General features: G+C 38.9%; 1 protein-coding gene across 12 annotated transcripts in view; it reads right to left on the bottom strand.

The window, feature by feature from the left end:
• Positions 1 to 16,512, bottom strand: part of LOC148003316 (sulfotransferase 1C2-like) — a 61,531-nt gene that overhangs the window by 20,977 nt on the left and 24,042 nt on the right. For 3 of the 12 annotated variants that reach the window (XM_087567996.1, XM_087567995.1, XM_087567998.1), the window contains exon 1: positions 2,975 to 3,188. The gene's annotated coding sequence lies outside the window, so the exon portion shown is untranslated. Of the gene's footprint in view, positions 1 to 2,974; positions 3,220 to 16,512 lie in introns of those variants that run through there. The other 9 variants (XM_087568007.1, XM_087568002.1, XM_087568000.1 and 6 more) reach the window with 7 other exon arrangements.

Here is a 16,512-nt window from a genome sequence, read left to right as displayed (position 1 = left end):
GCTAAGGTGTGCCAAACTAAAAAAATTATTAACCACCAGGATTCACTAAGTAAACTAATTCCCAATCTCCCCTTGACTGTGATAAAAAGAAGCTTAAAACCTGAGTGAGTTTAAAAAGACATTTCAGAACACGAGTCTAAAGAATCTTTGTTTTTCTTCTACCACAAGAGCTAGTCTTAGTTACTTGGGTCCTGTTCTGTTGGCAAGTAAACAGACTTGGGTTCAGTAATGGAGAAACTAAAATACTGGCTACATGGTCTCAGGTACCCAGTGGGACCTTCTTAGAGATTTCTTTTCTATATCTATAAAATGTGAGTCACGCTAATTACCTCCAATCAGTACTGTTAGATTAAAAACATGGAACCAGGGCTCTGAGGTTGGAGTGGGTGGGTAGGAGAGGGAGCATGCTCATAGAAGCAGGGGGAGGAGGTATGGGAGAGAGGGAAAGGGGATAACCTTTGGAATGTAAATACATAAAATATCCAAGAAAAATAAAATTTAAAAAGAAATAGAGAGAGAAAGACAGACCCAACACAGACTAAATAGTTACAAATGCTGGCTTTTTCCCTTTCTTTCCAGAATATATTCATTGATACACACATATGAAGAAAGGACAGAACAAAAGTCTAGACGAAGAAACTATGTATATATTTATTTATACTCACATCATCCCATGATATATATATGTACATATATATATATACATACATATATACTTGCATGAAGAAGGCAAATTATGTTCCTTGATGTTGTTCTTGGCTACCTAAGATCAAACTGAGCTTACTAGATATCTTCTGGCAACTTCCAAAGTTGCTTTAGCCAGGAAATTAAAGCTTAACTCATCTTTTGATACTGTAATTCCTCCATGGCTGATATGTCTTCTACCACCTCCTTTCAAAAAAAGAGGTTTTCTTTGTTGACTCGCAAGTCACAATTGCCCTGTAGCAGAAGTCCCTGTGTCCTAGTATCTGTGTGGAGATATCCTACACTGCATGCAACTATTTTCACACTCAATGTGTCACTTTAGACTCTTTATCCCATATCAGAGTGATATTATTAATTGAACAGCTATGTATTGAGGGTGAATGTAAAGGAGATAAATCAATAGGTTCTAACAACCTGGCATATGTATTCAGTGAGCATTGATTACAACTGATTCCTTCATGGTCACAGTGATGAACTAAAGTGACACTCACCCCTCCAACAGCTCTATTTACTTCCTCTACCACACAACAAACTGTGGGCCACCAACCAGACGCCAATAAATGAGAGAGCAGAAATGGTATACAGCTTTCGACAGTTGAAACAAGCAGCTATAAGCCAGGGGAAAAGATGGTAAAAGTCCTCAAATATTCAGTCACTCCTGACAGCCCATTGATCAAGTAAGGGGCCTCTAGAAAAGAAAATCTGTAAATATTTATAACCATAACTGCACTAAACACAATTTCATAAAACAAATACTGTCTATTAGATCTAAATCTATAGATTAATCACCACAATGACATTGGATGACTTTAGTACCCAATTATCAAAAACTGAGAGGTTGTCCAGACTCAAACTAAACAGAGAAACATTGGAACTGAATGAAATCATAACGCAAAAGGACAAAATATATCTTATAGCACATCTACCTAAACATTAAAATTATACTTTCTCCTCAACGAGACAAAGAAATCTCTCCAATATTCACCATATATTAGAACAAAGAGCAACTTTCAACAAACACAGGAAAATTGAAATAACTTCCTGCATTCTATCTGAACACAATGATATATTACAGCTTTGAATGCTTAATGAAAAACTAATCGAGACATCAGTAATCAATAACGTAATGATACATCCAAAAGCCTTGAGCAAACCAAACCCCAAACCAGTAGATGAAAAGAGGTCAAAAGTTAATGAAATGGAAGCAAAAAAGTTTCCAAAGAATCCATTAAATTAAAAGTTATGTTTGAATATATTTTGGCAAACTCTATGTTAATCTAAGAAAAGTAAAAAGAACTCACATATAGAAAGCCCTGAATGAAAGCCTAAGTGCATGTGTGTTTTTACAGACCCAAATAATAAAATGAGAAATGAAAAAGGAAATATTATAACATATAAATGTAATTAAGAAAATTATAAGAACCTATTTTAAAAGTCTCTTTTCCACTAATCTGAAATGTCTGAAAGAAACAGATGAATTTCTAGAAACACTTGACATATCAAAATTAAACCAAGAAAAAACAAGTGAGCTAAACAGATCCATAAATTAGTGATGAGACTGAAGAAAATAATAAAAATAATATATGTCCCAAATAACCAGTGCCAAAGATCAGATGGACTCACTGCAGAATTTTAGCACAAGTTCAGAGAAGAACTATCCAATTGCTATGGAAACGACTCCACAAAATAGAAAAAGAGTGTATGAGCCAGCAGATATAGAGGACAGCTATAAAATGTTGGCTTCTGGAAATGAAACAGCTGGTGCAAGAATCAGAGCTGATGTGGTTACCTGTATAACACCTGTACAAGATCATCAAGCCAATTAATTACCCTGTAGTAGAAAGTCCTGTGTCCTGGTGTCTCTTTGGGGATGTCATACACTGCATGCAACTATTTCACACTTGAAATGGCTTACAAGAATTGGTAAATCCAATCACAGGACCCATGCCCTCTTCTGGCTTCTGTGGACACAGGTAAAGCACTCAAACATAAAAGAAAATTACTCTAAACAACTTCTTTTAAAGAAAAATAACATTTTTCTTGTTAGCCAACATCATTTGAAATTTGCCCTTGTCAATTGAAGAGCCAACAATCCCATTCATTTTTCAAAGTGTGTAATCTATTTTCTTACATTTTCGGTTGTTAGCCTAGCTTTCAATGGCTGAGCCATCTCTTCAGCCTAACAGCATATTTTCTATTCAGTGTTTAATGGCATTTCATTTAAAGGACTAAGTAAAGTCAGTGCTATATGCTATCTTTAATTACTTACAGTTAGTGTTTAAGCACAAGCAGTATGGGTCTGTAAGATGTTAAGCAGAACAGATGCACCGTCTTCCTTTTCTGACAGTCTCTTCTGAAGGTCCTCCTTCAGACTAGTAAATTCCCTGATCCAAGGTTAACTGGCAGCACAGGAATCCACCCACTTTGACCCCATCCTGGAGGCACCAGAACATCTTGGCATGAATGCTGTGGCTTTCTTCAGGAAATCACTCCTCAGTGTTGCCATATTGTATTATGATTAATAAGTTTACTTTTGATAGTATTGGCCATATATATGTTTAAAATCAGGGTTGGACTTTTGTCCTCTAGAGGAAAGAGCATGCAGGCTGAATTAATTCTCAATGTGGGAGGAAAGTGACAGAAACATTCTTCTTGAGGGCCTCTGTTCAAGGGAAGGAGAACAGTGCACTACACTTATGTCTTTTGAGACTTTAGGGGGATATTGGTGATGGCTAGTAGCTTCTGGAAACATGTTCTAGTTAGAAAGCCAAAAGGTTCTATGAACAGGTAATAGGAGGCTTTGAATTCTATAAAAAGATGGAAAGAAATACTGATATTGTTCTAGTAACTAGTGATGATGGCCATTTATTCATTAAATATTGGTTGATTACTAGGAACTGTATCAGACATGGAGGAGTGTGCAAAGAAAGAAGTGTTAAAAATCTTAAGATTTTTAAAACTTGGTACTGCATGTGTAGTTACTGCTCTCAAAATCTTAAGAGAAATGGCCCAAAACTCCTGGGTTGAGTATATAGCCCTATCTCCTGCTTCTCTAAAAGACAGTGGAATTCTGGAGACAGGTAAGATAAAAGAATGTGCAATAGGACAATGTGCTCCCTTGGTTCTGTCCATTCAGATGCACTTACTGGCTGGTAAACATGGTTATCCTGAAAACCTTCAGTGGTGGCACCCTCTACATAGCAGGGTCTTAGTTTGATTTCTCTTCCTATTACAAAATAGCCTAGACTAGGTAATTTATCAAGAAGTGAAGAATAGAGAACCTTGTGCCCTCTGAGGCAGAGGTATCACACAGTGAAGAACAGGAAACATTCTAGTTCTTGCCTTATGTATTCTCACCCAATCCTATTTACTTTTCAAAGACCCTTCTAAATAGGATTCATGCATGAATGTGGGATGATTGTTTCTAGCACATGGTTTTTGTGGTACACTTTAAACTTAATAATAAAGACCAGATGTATATCTTGGGCAGCATCATATAAAAATATGTTATGATTTACTGATCGATCATATGGTAACTTTGCAAAGTGGTCTATTTACTGTGAAATCAGTCACATCACACTAAGTAGTTAGGCATGACTGTATTCAAATAAAACATTATTTACAAATAGAGATAGTGAACTGTTTTTCCCCATTCTAGTATACAGAATAAAGAGGAAAGTCCTGTACTAGAAACAACACCCCATCCCTTCAGTAAATATTTCCTTACCCACACCTTGGAATCTCTGTGACTCTTTTCCCTGTTACATTCTCCTTCAGCCATCATCTGAAGGCCTTGGTTTTACTGTCTTTTCCCTACTTGTCTTTTCCTTTTGTGGACAAAGATCATTTAGCTGAGGCTATGTAGTTTAGCCTGGCCTTGAACTCCTCCTATGCTTCCACTTCCTAAAAGCTGGAAGTGTGTTCTACCACATTTTCATTACTTATTTTTTTATAAAAACGTCATTTGGGTGTAGTTTGGACATCATATAAATAATGCATTTAAATTGTACCATTTAATTAGCCTAAGAACTTTCCTGCTAAATATACTGTCATTGTTTCCCACAGATTTGGTATGTCATATTTTCATTCAGTTCTAAAGCTTTTTTACTTCCTTCTTGGATTCTGTTTTGAACCAGTTTTTATACATGAGATTGTATAATTTTTGATATATCTATTGTTGATATCCATATTTAATACATGGTAGTCTGATGGCATAGGCATAATGTTTTGTGCATTGTATAAAGATTAGCCTTGTATTATTCAAATGTTGATTTCTCTGCTCCCATAACTTCTTTAATCCAGACATGGCGTTGTAATGCTTATTCCAATATCTCCTGTCTCGCTGTTATATACATTTTGCTCCCCATTTATTCTCTGATTTGTCAATGAAAACTGATCAGCCAATGGCTGAGCAGGGGAGAGAACAGGGGTGGACTTCCGATTCCAGTGAGTGGAAAGGAGTAAATAAAGGGGTTAAAGAAACGTCAACACAAAGAGAGAGTCCGAGAGATACCTGGAAAAGTGCCCAGAGCAGAGAGAGCCAAATCAATACTAAAATGCAAGTATCTTGGGAATCTTCCCTGAGAGGTAGCCAGATTAGCTTAGAGGATTAGATTGATTAATAACTACTCAGATATTGTTCTGTAAAGCTTATCAAATAAACCTTATAGTCTCTGTCTCATGTATTTGGAAGATAACCAAGATAAACAAGAAACTGTTAATTATAAAATTGCATTAACAAGATGAGGTGTCAGATGTTATTTCAATTTTCCTATGTTCATGAAGACTTACTTTTTCTCCTAGTACTGTGTTTAGTTTTGGAGAAAATGTCATTAACTGCCAAAATAAAATTTAATGTTTAATGATTGGGTAAAACATTGTAAGAGTTCCATTAGCTCCATTCAATGTATGATGTAATTAACTCCAGAGTTTTTCTGTTTAGCTTTTGTCAGGGTGACCTGCTTATTGGTTAGAAGTAGGTCCTGAAGTCACTATACCTGTGTGATGCTCGACATACAATTTTGGATAGAGTAGTGTTTGTAGTATGAAAGGGGGTGCCCTTACATTTGGTACAGAAATGTTTAAAACTGTAACATCCTGTTGGTAGTTTTTTCCTTTAATGAGTATTTAGCTTCCTCCCTTATATCTTCTAATTAGTTTTTGTTGGAAGTATATTTGTCAGATATCAAATAGTTAGCCTGTTTGCTTCTTGTCCTCATTCCCTTGAGTACATTTCTCTATTCTTTAACTCTAAGATGGTACCTGTCCTAGATGGACAAGCGTGCTTCTTCCAGGGAGCAGGATCCTGCTTTCTAATCAAATCTCTTATTCTGTATCTTTTTATTAAGAAATTAAAAATATTAACAGTTATTATTAAGGAGTATTTATTAATTCCTGTTGTTTTTGTGTTCCTGACTCACTTTTTAATCATCTTTTGCCTACGTGTTTTGGGATTATTTACTCATTGTGCCTTCTTTTGGTCTATAACTAATGCCGTGTGTAGAAATGAATTGGTGGACAGAAATTGCTGATATTTGTCCCTACTGTGAAATGTTTTTTCTTTAACCTTTCATTATGTTTGATAGTTTTACTACGTATTCTGGGCTGACATCTGATTTTCTTAGAGCATGCAGATTATCTATCTAGGTCATTCTGACTTTCTGCATGTCTGCACAAAAACTCTTGGAAAGATTTCATATTAGTAAGTTAATGATACACATGAACACTTTAAAAAAAACAAGCAGAAGCATTACCCCAAAAGTACAGACAGAAAGAAATAATCAAACACAGAGATCAAACTAATAAGATAGATATAAACAAAAAAAGCAATACGCTAAAAGTAAGTGAAATTAAGAACTATTTCATTTAAAAAATTAATAGTCCTGACAGACTTTTAGACAAATTAGCCAGAAAAGAAAGAAAATCAAGACCACCGGAACCTGAAGGAAACAGACCGGATAAACAGTTCTCTGCACCCAAATCCCGTGGGAGGGAGAGCTAAACCTTCAGAGAGGCAGACACGCCTGGGAAACCAGAAGAGACTGCACTCTGCACGCACATCTCGGACACCAGAGGAAAACACCAAACCCCATCTGGAACCCTGGTGCACTGAAGCTCCTGGAAACGGCGGCGCGGATCTTCCTGGTTGCTGCCACCGCAGAAAGTTCGTGGGCAGCAGCCCGCGAGCAAACTTGAGCCTCGGGACCATAGGTAAGACCAACTTTTCTGCTGCAAAAGACGTGCCTGATGAACTCGGGACATACAGAGGCAGAATTCCTCTAGGACCAGGCATGTCCTGTGTTTAGCGGGAGTCCCACACCCGAGGATCCCGGCCCGCAGCAGCTCTCTGCTCCCAGACCCCGTGGGAGAGAGACCCCACCGCCTGGTCAGGTGGGCACTCCTGAGGCTGCAGAGCGGAAGAGACCACCAACACTGCCCACCCCTGCCTACATCTCTGGCCCAAGAGGAAACTGTATAAGGCCTCTGGGTTCTTGTAGGGGAGGGCCCAGGACCGGCAGGACACCTGCGCCTGAGACACCGCTGGAACCTGAAGGAAACAGACTGGATAAACAGTTCTCTGCACCCAAATCCCGTGGGAGGGAGAGCTAAACCTTCAGAGAGGCAGACACGCCTGAGAAACCAGAAGAGTCTGCACTCTGCACACATCTTGGACGCCAGAGGAAAACACCAAACGCCATCTGGAACCCTGGTGCGCGGAAACTCCTGGAAAGGGCGGCGCAGATCTTCCTGGTTGCTGCCGCCCCAGAGAGCTAATGGGCAGCACCCCGCGAGCGAACTTGAGCCTTGGGACCACAGGTAAGACCAACTTTTCTGCTGCAAGTGACCTGCCTGGTGAACTCAAGACACAGGCCCGCAGGAACAGCTGAAGACCTGTAGAGAGGAAAAACTACATGCCCGAAAGCAGAACACTCTGTCCCCATAACTGGCTGAAAGAAAACAGGAAAACAGGTCTACAGCACTCCTGACACACAGGCTTATAGGACAGTCTAGCCACTGTCAGAAATAGCAGAACAAAGTAACACTAGAGATAATCTGATAGCGAGAGGCAAGCGCTGGAACCCAGCAACAGAAACCAAGACTACCTGGCATCATAAGAGCCCAATTCTCCCACCAAAGCAAACACAGAATATCCAAACACACCAGAAAAGCAAGATCTAGTTTCAAAACCATATTTGATCATGATGCTGGACGACTTCAAGAAATATGTGAAGAACTCCCTTAGAGAAACAGAGGAAAACATTAATAAACAAGTAGAAGCCTACAGAGAGGAATCGCAAAAAATCCCTGAAAGAATTCCAGGAAAACACAATCAAACAGTTGAAGGAATTAACAATGGAAATAGAAGCAATCAAGAAAGAACATATGGAAACAACCGTGGATATAGAAAACCAAAAGAAGAGACAAGGAGCTGTAGATACAAGCTTCACCAACAGAATACAAGAGATGGAAGAGAGAATCTCAGGAGCAGAAGATTCCATAGAAATCATTGACTCAACTGTCAAAGATAATGTAAAGCAGAAAAAGCTACTGGTCCAAAACATACAGGAAATCCAGGACTCAATGAGAAGATCAAACCTAAGGGTAATAGGTATAGAAGAGAGTGAAGACTCCCAGCTCAAAGGACCAGTAAATATCTTCAACAAAATTATAGAAGAAAACTTCCCTAACCTAAAAAAAGAGATAACCATAGGCATACAAGAAGCCTACAGAACTCCAAATAGATTGGACCAGAAAAGAAACACCTCCCGTCACATAATAGTCAAAACACCAAACGCATAAAATAAAGAAAGAATATTAAAAGCAGTAAGGGAAATAGGTCAAGTAACATATAAAGGCAGACCTATCAGAATTACACCAGACTTTTCGCCAGAAACTATGACAGCCAGAAGATCCTGGACAGATATCATACAGACCCTAAGAGAACACAAATGTCAGCCCAGGTTACTGTATCCTGCAAAACTCTCAATTAACATAGATGGAGAAACCAAGATATTCCATGACAAAACCAAATTTACACAGAATCTTTCTACAAATCCAGCACTACAAAGGGTAATAAATGGTAAAACCCAACCTAAGGAGGCAAGCTATACCCTAGAAGAAGCAAGGAACAAATCGTCTTGGCAACAAAGCAAAGAGAAGAAAAAGCACACAAACATAACCTCATCTCCAAATATGAATGTAACAGGAAGCAATAATCACTATTCCTTAACATCTCTCAACATCCATGGCCACAACTCCCCAATAAAAAGACATAGATTAACAAACTGGATACGCAACGAGGACCCTGCATTCTGCTGCCTACAAGAAACACACCTCAGAGACAAAGACAGACACTACCTCAGAGTGAAAGGCTGGAAAACAACTTTCCAATCAAATGGTCAGAAGAAGCAAGCTGGAGTAGCCATTCTAATATCAAATAAAATCAATTTTCAACTAAAAGTCATCAAAAAAGATAAGGAAGGACACTTCATATTCATCAAAGGAAAAATCCACCAAGATGAACTCTCAATCCTAAATGTCTATGCCCCAAATACAAGGGCACCTACATACGTCAAAGAAACCTTACTAAAGCTCAAAACACACATTGCACCTCACACAATAATAGTGGGAGATTTCAACACCCCACTCTCATCAATGGACAGATCATGGAAACAGAAATTAAACAGAGACGTAGACAGACTAAGAGAAGTCATGAGCCAAATGGACTTAACGGATGTTTATAGAACATTCTATCCTAAAGCAAAAAGATATACCTTCTTCTCAGCTCCTCATGGTACTTTCTCCAAAATTGACCATACAATTGGTCAAAAAACGGGCCTCAACAGGTACAGAAAGTTAGAAATAATCCCATGCGTGCTATCAGACCACCACTACCTAAAACTGGTCTTCAATAACAATAAGGGAAGAATGCCCACATATACGTGGAAACTGAACAATGCTCTACTCAATGATAACCTGGTCAAGGAAGAAATAAAGAAAGAAATTAAAAACTTTTTAGAATTTAATGAAAATGAAGGTATAACATACCCAAACTCATGGGACACAATGAAAGCTGTGCTAAGAGGAAAACTCATAGCGCTGAGTGACTGCAGAAAGAAACAGGAAAGAGCATATGTCAGCAGCTTGACTACACACCTAAAAGCTCTAGTACAAAAAGAAGCAAATACACCCAGGAGGAGTAGAAGGCAGGAAATAATCAAACTCAGAGGTGAAATCAATCAAGTAGAAACAAAAAGGACCACAGAAAGAATCAACAGAACCAAAAGTTGGTTCTTTGAGAAAATCAACAAGATAGATAAACCCTTAGCCAGACTAACGAGAGGACACAGAGAGTGTGTCCAAATTAACAAAATCAGAAATGAAAAGGGAGACATAAATACAGATTCAGAGGAAATTCAAAAAATCATCAGATCTTACCATAAAAGCCTATATTCAACAAAACTTGAAAATCTACAGGAAATGGACAATTTCCTAGACAGATACCAGGTACCGAACTTAAATCAGGAACAGATAAACAAGTTAAACAACCCCATAACTCCTAAGGAAATAGAAGCAGTCATTAAAGGTCTCCCAACCAAAAAGAGCCAAGGACCAGACGGGTTTAGGGCAGAATTCTATCAAACCTTCATAGAAGACCTCATACCAATATTGTCCAAACTATTCCACAAAATTGAAACAGATGGAGCACTACCGAATTCCTTCTATGAAGCCACAATTACTCTTATACCTAAACCACACAATGACGCAACAAAGAAAGAGAACTTCAGACCAATTTCCCGTATGAATATCGACGCAATAAAATTCTGGCAAACCGAATTCAAGAGCAAATCAAAACAATCATCCACCATGATCAAGTAGGCTTCATCCCAGGCATGCAGGGATGGTTTAATATACCATCAACGTGATCCATTATATAAACAAACTGAAAGAACAAAACCACATGATCATTTCATTAGATGCTGAGAAAGCATTTGACAAAATTCAACACCCCTTCATGACAAAAGTCCTGGAAAGAATAGGAATTCAAGGCCCATACCTAAACATAGTAAAAGCCATATACAGCAAACCAGTTGCTAACATTAAACTAAATGGAGAGAAACTTGAAGCAATCCTACTAAAATCAGGGACTAGACAAGGCTGCCCACTCTCACCCTACTTATTCAATATAGTTCTTGAAATTCTAGCCAGAGCAATCAGACAACAAAAGGAGGTCAAGGGGTACAGATCGGAAAAAAGAAGTCAAAATATCACTATTTGCAGATGATATGATAGTATATTTAAGTGATCCCAAAAGTTCCACCAGAGAACTACTAAAGCTGATAAACAACTTCAGCAAAGTGGCTGGGTACAAAATTAACTCAAATAAATCACTAGTCTTCCTCTACACAAAAGAGAAACAAGCCGAGAAAGAAATTAGGGAAACGACACCCTTCATAATAGACCCAAATAATATGAAGTACCTCGATGTGACTTTAACCAAGCAAGTAAAAGATCTGTACAATAAGAACTTCAAGACACTGAAGAAAGAAATTGAAGAAGACCTCAGAAGATGGAAAGATCTCCCATGCTCATGGATTGGCATGGATTAATATAGTAAAAATGGCCATTTTACCAAAAGCGATCTACAGATTCAATGCAATCCCCATCAAAATACCAATCCAATTCTTCAAAGAGTTAGACAGAACAATTTGCAAATTCATCTGGAATAAGAAAAAACCCAGGATAGCTAAAACTATCCTCAACAATAAAAGGACTTCAGGGGGAATCACTATCCCTGAACTCAAGAAGTATTACAGAGCAATAGTGATAAAAACTGCATGGTATTTGTACAGAGACAGACAGATAGACCAATGGAATAGAATTGAAGACCCAGAAATAAACCCACACTCCTATGGTCACTTGATTTTTGACAAAGGAGCCAAAACCATCCAATGGAAAAAAGATAGCATTTTCAGCAAATGGTGCTGGTTCAACTGGAGGTCAGCATGTAGAAGAATGCAGATCGATCCATGCTTATCACCCTGTACGTAGCTTAAGTCCAAGTGGATCAAGGACCTCCACATCAAATCAGACACACTCAAACTAATAGAAGAAAAACTAGGGAAGCATCTGGAACACATGGGTACTTGAAAAAATTTCCTGAACAAAACACCAATGGCTTATGCTCTAAGATCGAGAATCGACAAATGGGATCTCATAAAACTGAAAGCTTCTGTAAGGCAAAGGACACTGTGGTTAGGACAAAATGGCAACCAACAGATTTGGAAAAGATCTTTACCAAGCCTACAACAGATAGAGCCATTATATCCAAAATATACAAAGAACTCAAGAAGTTAGACCGCAGGGAGACAAATAAACCTATTAAAAAATGAGGTTCAGAGCTAAACAAACAATACACAGCTGAGGAATGCCGAATGGCTGAGAAACACCTAAAGAAATGTTCAACATCTTTAGTCATAAGGGAAATGCAAATCAAAACAACCCTCAGATTTCACATCACAGCAGTGAGAATGGCTAAGATCAAAAACTCAGGTTACAGCAGATGCTGGCGAGGATGCGGAGAAAGAGGAACACTCCTCCATTGTTGGTGGGATTGCAGACTGGTACAACCATTCTGGAAATCAATCTGGAGGTTCCTCAGAAAATTGGACATTGAACTGCCTGAGGACCCAGCTATACCTCTCTTGGGCATATACCCAAAAGATGCCTCAACATATAAAAAAGACACATGCTCCACTATGTTCATCGCAGCCTTATATATAATAGCCAGAAGCTGGAAAGAACCCAGATGCCCTTCAACAGAGGAATGGATACAGAAAATGTGGTACATCTACACAATGGAATATTACTCAGCTATCAAAAACAACGACTTTATGAAATTCGTAGGCATATGTTTGGAACTGGAAAATATCATCCTGAGTGAGCTAACCCAATCACAGAAAGACATACATGGTATGCACTCATTGATAAGTGGCTATTAGCCCAAATGCTTGAATTACCCTAGGTGCCTAGAACAAATGAAACTCAAGACGGATGATCAAAATGTGAATGCTTCACTCCTTCTTTAAAAGGGGAACAAGAATACCCTTGGCAGGGAAGAGAGAGGCAAAGATTAAAACAGAGACTGAAGGAACACCCATGCAGAGCCTGCCCCACATGTGGCCTATACATATACAGCCACCCAATTAGACAAGATGGATGAAGCACAGAAGTCCAGGCTGACAGGAGCCGGATGTAGATCGCTCCTGAGAGACACAGCCAGAATACAGCAAATACAGAGGCGAATGCCAGCAGCAAACCACTGAACTGAGAATAGGACCCCCGATGAAGGAATCAGAGAAAGAACTGGAAGAGCTTGAAGGGGCTCAAGACCCCATATGTACAACAATGCCAAGCAACCAGAGCTTCCAGGGACTAAGCCACTACCTAAAGACTATACATGGACTGACCCTGGACTCTGACCCCATAGGTAGCAATGAATATCCTTGTAAGAGCACCAGTGGAAGGGGAAGCCCTGGGTCCTGCTAAGACTGAACCCCCAGTGAACTAGACTGGTGGGGGGAGGGCAGCAATGGGGGGAGGGTTGGGAGGGGAACACCCATAAGGAAGGGGAGGGGGGAGGGGATGTTTGCCTGGAAACCGGGAAAGGGAATAACAGTCGAAATGTATATAAGAAATACTCAAGTTAATACAAAAAAAAAAAAGAAAACAAAAAAAAAAAAAACAAAAGAAAGAGAATCAAAATTAGGAAAATTAGAGATGTGAAAGGGGGCCATTACAACAGACACTGAGGAAATTCAGAGAATCATAAAGAAATAGTTTAAAAAACTTTATTACACTAAACTGGAAAACGTACAAAAATGCGTGAATTTCTTTTTTCTTTTCATTTCATGTATATATATATATATATTTCATCTTTATTAACTTGGGTATTTCTTATTTACAGTTCGACTGTTATCCCCTTTCCCGGTTTCTGGGCCAACATCGCCCTAACTCCTTACCCTCCCCTTCTTATGCTTCTTCCCCTCCCCATCCTCCCCCCATTACCACCATCCCCCCTACCATCCAGTTCGCTGGTGGTTCAGTCTTGGCAGGACCAAGAGCTTCCCCTTCCACTGGTGCTCTTACTAGGCTATTCATTTCTACCTATGAGGTTGGAGCCCAAGGTCAGTCCACGAATAGTCTTTGAGTACTGGTTTAGTCCCTGGAAGCTCTGGTTGGTTGGCATTGTTTTTCATATGGGGTCTGAAGACCCTTCAAGCTCTTTCAATCCTTTCTATGATTCCTTCAACCGGGGTCCCGTTCTCAGTTCAGTGGTTTAAGATGGCATTCGCCTATGTATTTACTGTATTCTGGCTGTGTCTCTCGGGAGAAATCTACATCCGGTTCCTGTCTGCCTACACTTCTTTGCTTCATCCATCTTATCTAGTTTAGTGGCTGTATATGTATGGACCACATGTAGGGCAGGCTCTGAATGGGTGTTCCTTCTGCCTCTGTTCTAAACTTTGCCTCCCTATTCCCTCCCAAGGGTATTCTTGTTCCCTTTTGAAGAAGGAGTGAAGCATTCGCATTTTGGTCATCCTTCTTGAGATTCATGTGTTCTGTACATCTAGGGTAATTCAAGCATTTGGGCTAATAGCCACTTATCAATGAGTGCATACCATGTGTGTTTTTCTGTGATTGGGTTAGCTCACTCAGGATGATATTTTCCAGTTCCAACCATTTGCCTATGAATTTCATAAAGTCATTGTTTTTGATAGCTGAGTAATATTCCATTGTGTAGATGTACCACATTTTCTGTATCCATTCCTCTGTTGAAGGGCATCTGGGCTCTTTCCAACTTCTGCCTATTATAAATAAGGCTGCTATGAACATAGTGGAGCACATGTCTTTGTTATATGTTGGGGCATCTTTTGGGTGTATGCCGAAGACAGGTATAGCTGGGTCCTCAGGTAGTTCAATGTCCAATTTTCTAAGGAACGTCCAGACTGATTTCCAGAATGGTTGTACCAGTCTGCAATCCCACCAACAATGGAGGAGTGTTCCTCTTTCTCCACATCCTCGCCAACATCTGCTGTCACCTGAGTTCTTGGTCTTAGCCATTCTCACTGGTGTGAGGTGAAATCTCGGGGTTGTTTTGATTTGCATTTCCCTTATGACTAAAGATGTTGAACATTTCTTCATGTGTTTCTCAGCCATTTGGCATTCCTCAGCTGTGAATTCTTTGTTTAGCTCGGAACCCCATTTTTTAATAGGGTTATTTGTCTCCCTGCAGTCTAACTTCTTGAATTCTTTGTATATTTTGGATATAAGGCCTCTATCTGTTGTAGGATTGGTAAAGATCTTTTCCCAATCTGTTGGTTGCCATTTTTTCCTAACCACAGTGTCCTTTGCCTTACAGAAGCTTTGCAGTTTTATGAGATCCCATTTGTCAATTATTGATCTTAGAGCATAAACCATTGCTGTTTTGTTCAGGAAATTTTATCCAGTGCCCATGTCTTCGAGAAGCTTCCCTGCTTTTTCTTCTATTAGTTTGAGTGTATCTGGTTTGATGTGGAGGTCATTGATCCACTTGGACTTAAGTTTTGTACAGGGTGATAAGAATGGATCAATCTGCATTCTTCTACATGCTGACCTCCAGTCGAACCAGCACCATTTGCTGAAAATGCTATCTTTTTTCCATTGGATAGTTTTGGCTCCTTTGTCAAAAATCAAGTGACCATAGGTGTGTGAGTTTATTTCTGGGTCTTCAATTCTATTCCACTGGACTATCTGTCTGTCTCTGTACCAATACCATGCAGTTTTTATCACTATTGCTCTGTAATACTGCTTGAGTTCAGGGATACTGATTCCCCGGGAAGTCCTTTTATTGTTGAGGATAGTTTTAGCTATCCTGGTTTTTTGTTATTCCAGTTGAATTTGCAAATTGTTCTGTCTAACTCTTTGAAGAATTGGATTGGTCTTTTGATGGGGATTGCATTGAATCTGTTTTTCGCTTTTGGTAAAATGGCCATTTTTACAATATTAATCCTGCCAATCCATGAGCATGGGAGATCTTTCCATCTTCTGAAATCTTCCTCAGTTTGGTAAAAGTTTAAGTGGGAGAGAGGCTTGAATTCATCAAAGAAGAAAATAGTTTTTAAACAGGAATGTGATTAAAACCAATTATTAATAAATTTAATCTAGTGAAGTTGAAAATTTTCTGTACAGCAAAGATCATCATTATTCAAATGTCAGCCTGCAGAATAGAAAAATATCCTGACTGATTGATTATACGTTTAAAAGAGGGTTATCATCCAAACTATATTTATAACTAAAGAGCGACCATTGAGGGGAAAAAACAATTTTAAAGTGGGTATAAAAGTAAACAGTTTGCAAAGGTTTGTCAAAGAAAATGAAAATAGTTAAGAAACACTTAGAAATTGTTAAACATCTTAGCCACCAGGAAAATGCAAATTAAAACTATTTTGAGATTTCCCCTCACTCCCCTAAGAATAGCCAATATTAATAAACTAAATGACAACTGATCTTAGTGAGGATTTGAGGAATGGTGAACATGTATTCATTGCTGATAAAAAATTACCAATATGGAAATCAATATGAAGATTTCTCAAAAAGCAGAAAATAGATCTAGCAAAAGAGCCAGCTATACTAGCATTGGACATACATACACAGAACACTAAAAATTCTGTGAGCTATAATAGCAACCTCAATGCAAGGTATACTTTCTGGTCTAATATGTTATGCTAATAACCAACCGCTTGAATAGAATTTATGGCCTGCTCC

Source organism: Rattus norvegicus, chromosome 9 (genome assembly GCF_021556685.1).
Source record: "Rattus norvegicus strain SHRSP/BbbUtx chromosome 9, alternate assembly SHRSP_T2T, whole genome shotgun sequence".
Classification (NCBI taxonomy): Eukaryota; Metazoa; Chordata; class Mammalia; order Rodentia; family Muridae; genus Rattus; species Rattus norvegicus.
The sequence above is the reverse complement of the archived record's forward strand: the minus strand, read 5'-3'. Positions and strand labels throughout refer to the sequence as shown.